General features: G+C 43.3%; 1 protein-coding gene across 1 annotated transcript in view; it reads right to left on the bottom strand.

Moving 5' to 3' along the window:
• Window positions 1–3,395, bottom strand: part of SPAST (spastin) — a 63,630-nt gene extending 60,235 nt beyond the window's left edge. Inside the window, exon 1 of the mRNA XM_008071812.1 lies at window positions 3,316–3,395. The gene's annotated coding sequence lies outside the window, so the exon portion shown is untranslated. The remainder of the gene's footprint in view (window positions 1–3,315) is intronic.
• Window positions 3,396–7,495: the final 4,100 nt, after the last annotated feature.

The following is a 7,495-nucleotide window of genomic DNA, read 5'->3' as shown; positions in this document are numbered from 1 at the left end:
TTTTGAGTTGGAGTCTCACTCTGTCACCCAGACTGGAGTGCAGCGGCTGCTCCCAGTCACCGCAGCCTCACCAGCTGGGTGCGGGCGATCCTTGTGCCTCAGCCTTCCAAGTAGCTGGAACTACAGGTGCGTGCTACCACACTCGGCTAATTTTTTGATTTATTGTAGAGATGAGGTCTCACCAAGTTGCCCAGGTGGGTCTCAAACCTGTGGGCTCAGGAAATCCACTCACCTCAGCCTCCCAAAGTGCGGGATTACAGGCTGAGTCACAGAGCTAAAATATTATTTTCAAATAACAGCCACTGAAAAAAAATCGGTAAAAGTTCCCCATGATAGTTTCTGACCTACTGCAGTATTTCATGGATTTCTTGTATATTTCATGGAGTTGAAATAGTTTTCCCCCACATTTCTTTTTTTTATTGTTGAGATGAAGTCTCACCAAGTTGCCCAGGCTGGTTTCAAACCCCTAAGCTCAAATAATCCTCTTGCCTTCGCCTCACAATGTGCTGGGATTACAGGCTTCCCCACATTTCAAAATCTTTGAAATTGAGATTCATTTCATAATCAATATCAACTTACTAATACTATCAGCCAGGCTACAGTCACAACTAGCTTTTCTGTTTTTTGTTTTTTGTTTTTGAGTTGGAGTCTAACTCGGTCACCCAGACTGGAGTGCAGTGGCCGCTCCCGGCCACCGCAGCCTCGCCTGCTGGGTTCCAGCAATCCTTCCGCCTCAACCTTCCAAGTAGCCGGAATTACAGGCATGCGCTACCATGCCCAGCTAATTTTTTGATTTATTGTAGAGATGAGATCTTGCTGCCCAGGTGGGTCTCGAACCAGCGGGCTCAGGCAATCCACTCACCTCAGCCTCCCAAAGGCGCGAGATTACAGGCTAAGCCACCGAGCCGGCTACAACTAGCTTTTCATTGCCTGTGCATGTACAAATTTGGTCATAGATATTAACACTGCTGTTATATCCTCATGTCTAAATAACACTAAAACATCCTCTTTAATAAAACTCAAAGTCAAAAAAAAATTTTTTTTTTGAGTCAGGGTCTCACTCTGTTGCCCGGTCTGAAGTGCAGTGGCACCATCAAGGCTCACCATATCCTCAACTTCCTCAGCTCAGATGATCGTTCCACCTCAGCCTCCTTAGTAGCTGGGACTATAGGCATTCACCACCATGCCCAGCTAATTCTTTGTTTGTTTGTTTTTGTAGACATGAGGTCTTGCTATGTTGCCCAGGCTGGTAAAATCCAAATTCTAAGTGATAAGAAAAGTATGTATCATACTTTAATTGATTTTTTTTTGTCTTAGAGATATAATAGAAGGCTTTTTTATTCAATGAAATATTGTTTTTTTATAACCGATTCACAGTCCTCCAACTTTTCTTCCATCTAGTTGACAGAGAATGGCAAATGTATTTTGCACATAATTCATAAAGTCATGCTCATCAAAGTCTCAAAGGCCCAACCTCCCATGATTGCTTCTATTTTGCTTTCTTTTATACAGGAGACCAGTAGCTAGAGAAACAATCAAAATACAAAGAGGAGAGGAAAAAAGCAGGTAAATACCAGACACACTGTAATTATTGAAGACTAGCCTATAATCCCAGCACTTTGGGAGGCTGGGGTGAGAGTACTGCCTGGGCCCATGGGTTTGAGACCAGCCTGGGCAACTTGGCAAGACCTCATGTCTACAATAAAAACCAAAAAATTAGCCGGGCTCAGTGGCTCAGCCTGTAATCTCAGAGCTTTGGGAGGCTGAGGTGAGTGGATTGCCTTAGCCCGTGGGTTTGAGACCCACCTGGGCAACTTTGGAGATACCTCATCTCTACAATAAATAAAAAATTAGCCGGGCGTGGTAGTGCGCGCCTGTAGTTCCAGCTACTTGGAAGGTTGAGGTGGAAAGATCGCTGGAGCCCAGCAAGTCGAGGCTGCAGTGGCCGGGAGCAGCCACTGTACTCCAGTCTGGGTGACAGAGTGATACTCCAATTCAAAAACAAACAAACAAACAAGACTAGCTGACTAGTAGAGTCAGCCAGTCAGCCAAAAAACATCTACTGGATGCACCAATTCTTACCTAAATACCATAATGTACAAATTTATTTCAGCTATGAAAAAAGGAAGTATTTTACCTATACACAATACACAATATTCACAGTACAGTATTTAGAATTCAGGCTCTGAACTCAGTCTACCTGAGTCTGAATTCCGATTCCACCACTTGCTAACTATGAGACCTTAGGTAAGTTACTTAATTTCTCTAACTTCAGACTATTCATCTGAAAAATAAGGATAACAACAACAGCAACAGGGCATGGGATAGTGATGAAAATTAAAAAGAAATAAAACACATAAAGCACTTACAATGATACTTGGGCATATAGTAAGTGTATAAGAAATGCTATATAAGTTTGTTTTTTTATAAAGACAGGGCTCCATTATGTTGTCCAAGCTGATCTTGAACTCCTGACATCAAGTAATCCTCGTGCCTCTCCCTCCCAAAGCACTGGCATGAACCACCCTGCCCAATATATCTTTTTTTTTTTTTTTTTGAGTTGGAATCTCATTCTGTTGCCCAGGCTGGAGTGCAGTGACACGCTTCCGGTCACCGCAGCCTCGACCTGCTAGGCTCAGGCGATCATTCTGCCTCAGCCTTACAAGTAGTTGGAACTACAGGCGTGCGCTACTACGCCCAGCCAATTTTTTGATTTATTGTAGAGACAAGGTCTCACCATGTTGCCTAGGCTGGTCTTGAACTTGCAGGCTCAGGCAATCCACTTGCCTTGGCCTCCCAGAGTGCTGAGATTATAGGCTTGAGCCACCACGCCTAGCCATGTGCCCAAAATATCCAAAGATAATATTAGACTCTAATTTTTTAATTAGGTACAGAAGAGTAAAGATGAGAAATGACTGTTTTGGTTTTAAAAAGTCAAGTGTGAGTAAGACATTCACAACTCTAAGATGCTATCTAACATGCAGTCGAGAAGGATTGCCTAGAAGCGCAAAGAAGTTTGTGCATCAACCACTCCTTCCCTCCTCGACAATGAGGAAAAGATCAGATTTCAAAAACAGCACATCGTGGCTGAACACCAGCAGTAGCTCCAAGGAGGACACAAATAATGTACTAGATGCTGCCCAACTGCCACAGGTAATCAAGTTTGAGCATATCTGATTAATTCACTTTTAGGATATAATAGAAAGAATTAACTATAAGTTTAAACGCCTTTATTAAGATAAATTGGCCTGAAATCAGGGCAATCATGTGAATAAGATCTGAAATGGCTCTAAACAAATATAAATATAAGCTTACCTTGTCCTGTAACTATGACAGCAATTCCTTTTTCTAGTTCTTCAATACCTTTCTTATACCATTCCACAGCTTGATCCTTTTGTCCTGCTTTAAAATAGAAATAATTATTTGTATACAGCACAAGTATGAAGAGTACAGTAAACATCTCAAAGCATACTGCTGACAGATAATACATAAAAAAATAGACTCGAGATAATGAAGTCTGAAAAACATTACAATATAACTTCTTAGAACTTTTTTTTTTTTTGAGTTGTGGAGTCTCACTCTTTGTCGCCTAGGCTGGAGTGCAGTGGGACGCTCATGGCCACCACAGCCTCGATCTCCTGGGCTTAGGCGATCCTTCCGCCTCAGCCTTCCAAGTTGCTGGAACTACAGATGCAAGCCACCCACCCTGGCTAGTTTTTTTTGTGATTTATTGTAGAGACCAGGTCTCGCTAAGTTGCCCAGGGTGACCTCGAATTCCCAGCTCAGACAACGCTCTCACCTCAGCCTCCCAAAGTGCTGGAATTACAGGCTGAGCCACCGTGCACGGTCACTTCTCAGTGCTTTTATTACCATAGTGTGTTTATGTATGTCCAAGGGAGGTGGAATACAGTCCCACTGTTTCTCAACATTTTAGGGCTGAGTTCTTTTTTGCTTATAATCTATGATATTGATGCTTATAACCACTGAAATGCTGAACTAGGGAAAGACATTTAGGAAATTCTGAATATATTTACATGTATTTTGGAAAAATATAAAATGATTTCAGTAACTGTGAGAAAAAAGCACTGTTCAATCTAATATTCAAATCTGATGTAATGTGTTCACTGTTGGGCGTCTCTTTTCTAGAGTAAGTTTTTTATTTGACAACTGATTACATCATGAGAACTGGTGCATGAGATTACAAGTGTGGCATTTATTAATACATTTCTACTTTCTTTGGAACAATCAACTGGTTTAAGACATTAATTCCTGATCCAAGTTAAGCTTAAAAAGGATCTAAATATTCAGCATAATCAAAGTGTGTATAGAGTACTTCTGTAAATCACTAACTAGAGTCAGTCCTTGGACAGTGCAATTTCTTTATTACAGTATCATCAATACTTTACCCTGTGCCTGGTTAAGAGTAAGTGCTCATAGTCAGGCTCGGTGGCTCAGCCTGTAATCCCAGCACTTTGGGAGGCTGAGGTGAGTGGATTGCCTGAGCCCGCGGGTTCGAGACCCGCCTTGGCAACTTGGCGAGACCTCATCTCTACAATAAATCAAAAAACTGCCGGGCATGGCAGCGTGCGCCTGTAATTCCAGCTACTTGGAAGGCTGAGGCGGAAGGATCGCCAGAGCACAGCAGGTCGAGGCTGCGGTGGCCGGGAGCGGCCACTGCACTCCAGTCTGGGTGACAGAGTGAGACTCCAACTCAAAACAAAACAAAACAAAAGAGTAAGTACTCATAAGTATCTGGTAACGACACACAAATTATTAAGAGTTTTTTGCATGTCAACTCAAATTATTTGGATGCTCACCTTCCTGTTTTCAATAAAGTATCTGTTTACATGTATATATTTTTTATTTGAAGAAAGGGAAAAATTACAGAAAGTAGTATAGTAGCAGCATTTGTAATCTGAGTAACAAGAATATATATATATATATATATATATTTTTTTTTTTTTTTTTTGAGTTGGAGTCTCACTCTGTTGCCCAGACTGGAGTGCAGTGGCCACTCCCAGCCACCGCAGCCCCGACCTGCTGGGCTCTGGTGATCCTTCCGCCTCAGCCTTCCAAGTAGCCGGAATTACAGGCATGCGATACCAGACCCGGCTGATTTTTTGATTTATTGTAGAAATGAGGTCTCACTGCCCAGGCGGGTCTCGAACCCACAGGCTCAGGCAATCCACTCACCTCAGCCTCCCAAAGGCGCGGGATTACAGGTTGAGCCACTGAGCCTGGCTGAGTAACAAGAATATTGATAACAATGTTACATTTGTTTTAAAAATTTTTATTATTATTTTTTTTTAGTTGGAGTCTCACTCTGTTGCCCAGTCACCACAGTCTCAACCTGCTGGGCTCCAGCAATCCTTCCGCCTCAGCCTTCCAAGTATTCAGAACTACAGGTGCGTGCTACCATGCCCAGCTAATTTTTGATTTATTGTAGAGACAAGGTCTTGCCAAGTTGTCCAAGTGGATCTCGAACCCGCAGGCTTAGGCAATCCACTTGCCTCAGTCTCCCAAAGTGGTGGGATTACAGGTTGAGCCACCAAGCCCGGCATGCTTTAAAATTTTAAAAACAAGGTGAGCTAGGTGCAGTGGCTTACACCTGTAATCCCAGCACTTTGAGAGGACGAGGCAAGAGGATTGCCTGACCAAAGTAGTTTGAGATCAGCCTGGACAATGTGGCAAGATCTTATCTCTACAATTAAAAAAAAAAATCTTAAAATAAAAATTAGGCCAGGCTCAGTGGCTCAGCCGGTAATCCCGCGCCTTTGGAAGGCTGAGGTGAGTGGATTGCCTGAGCCTGCGGGTTCGAGACCCGCTTGGGCAGCAAGACCTCATCTCTACAATAAATAAAAAAATCAGCCGGGCGTGGTAGCGCATGCCTGTAATTCCGGCTACTTGGAAGGCTGAGGCGGAGGGATCGCCGGAGCCCAGCAGGTCAAGGCTGTGGTGGCCGGGAGCGGCCACGGCACTCCAGTCTGGGCGACAGAGTGAGACTCCAACTCAAAAAAAAATTAGCGGGGCGCGGTGGCATGCACCTATAATTCCAGCTACTAGGGAAGCTGAGGCAGAAAGATCATCTGAGCCCAGCAGGTGGAGGTTGCAGTGGCCATGATCGTGTCACTGCAATCCAGTCTGGGGAACAGAGAGCGAGACCTCATCCGGGCTTGGCTGGCTTAGCCTGTAATCCCAGCACTCTGGGAGGCCAGGCAAGTGGCTTGCCTGAGCCCGCAGGTTCGAGACCCGCCCGGGCAACTTGGCAAGACCTCGTCTCTACAATAAATCAAAAATTAGCTGGGCGTGGTAGCGCGTGCCTGTAGTTCCAGCTACTTGGAAGGCTGAGATGGAAGGATCGCCAGAGCCCAACAGGTCGAGGCTGCGGTGGCCAGGAGCGACCACTGCACTCCAGTCTGGGTGACGGAGTGAGACTCCAGCACAAAAAATAAAAAAGAGTGAGACCTCAACTCAAAAAAAAAAAACAAACAGTAAATAAATAAAACATTATCAACAGGGTGCCTGAATGAAAATTAATTGTACTCCTAACCCTTAACTGTACCCCACAAAACCAAAATAAATAATATTATATGAAAAAATAAACAAAACAAAGCGATTATGATGTCACAGACATAACAGTGAGTACAGTGTCACAGATATAACAGAAGCTCTTTGCTTGTGCCTACTCTCATTTCCACGCCCTTTCCCTTCTGAGAAATCATAATTTCAGTGGATGTATTTCTGGCACATGGTTTTCTATTGTTCCTATCTATATTTACAAGACTTTTTATTTTATTTTTTCAGTTGGAGCCTCACTCTGTCGCCCAGGCTGGAGTGCAGCAGCATGCTCACAGCCACTGCACCCTTGACCTGCTGGGCTCAGGTGATTCTTCTGCCTCAGTTTTCCGAGTAGCTGGAATTACAGGTGAATGCCACCACACCCAACTTTTTTTTTTTTTATTGTAGAGATGAGGTGTCATCAAGTTGTCCAGGCTAATCTCAAACCCCCTTGAGTTTAAGCAGTCCTCTCACCTCAGCCTCCCAAAGTGCTGAGATTACAGACTTGAGCCACCTCACCCAGTCTCTACATGACTTTTTAAACTTCCATATTGTTGAAATCTAGCTTAGTTGCTTGATAGATCTAGTTCATTCATTTTAATGTCTGGACAGTATTCTGTATCATCTATAATTAATTCAATTATTTTTCAGTTATTAAAGAATACTGAGATTGTTTTCGGTTGTTCATACATACACACACTTTTTTGTTTTGATTTAACGTAGAGATGGGGTCTTGCTATATTGCCCAGGTCTCAAACCCCTGGCCTCAAGTAATCCTCCCACCTCAACTACCCAGAGTGCTGGGATTACAAGTGTGAGATATCAAGTGCTCAGTTTTTCAATATTCAAACAATGCTAGGATAAACATTCTTGCACCTGTCCCCTAATGTATATCTGCCAGTTTATCTAGGGTATACACTTAAGAAATAAAATTGAT

This window comes from Carlito syrichta, unplaced genomic scaffold (assembly GCF_000164805.1).
Source record: "Carlito syrichta isolate Samal-C Ts95f unplaced genomic scaffold, Tarsius_syrichta-2.0.1 Scaffold314733, whole genome shotgun sequence".
NCBI lineage: Eukaryota > Metazoa > Chordata > Mammalia > Primates > Tarsiidae > Carlito > Carlito syrichta.
The sequence above is the reverse complement of the archived record's forward strand: the minus strand, read 5'-3'. Positions and strand labels throughout refer to the sequence as shown.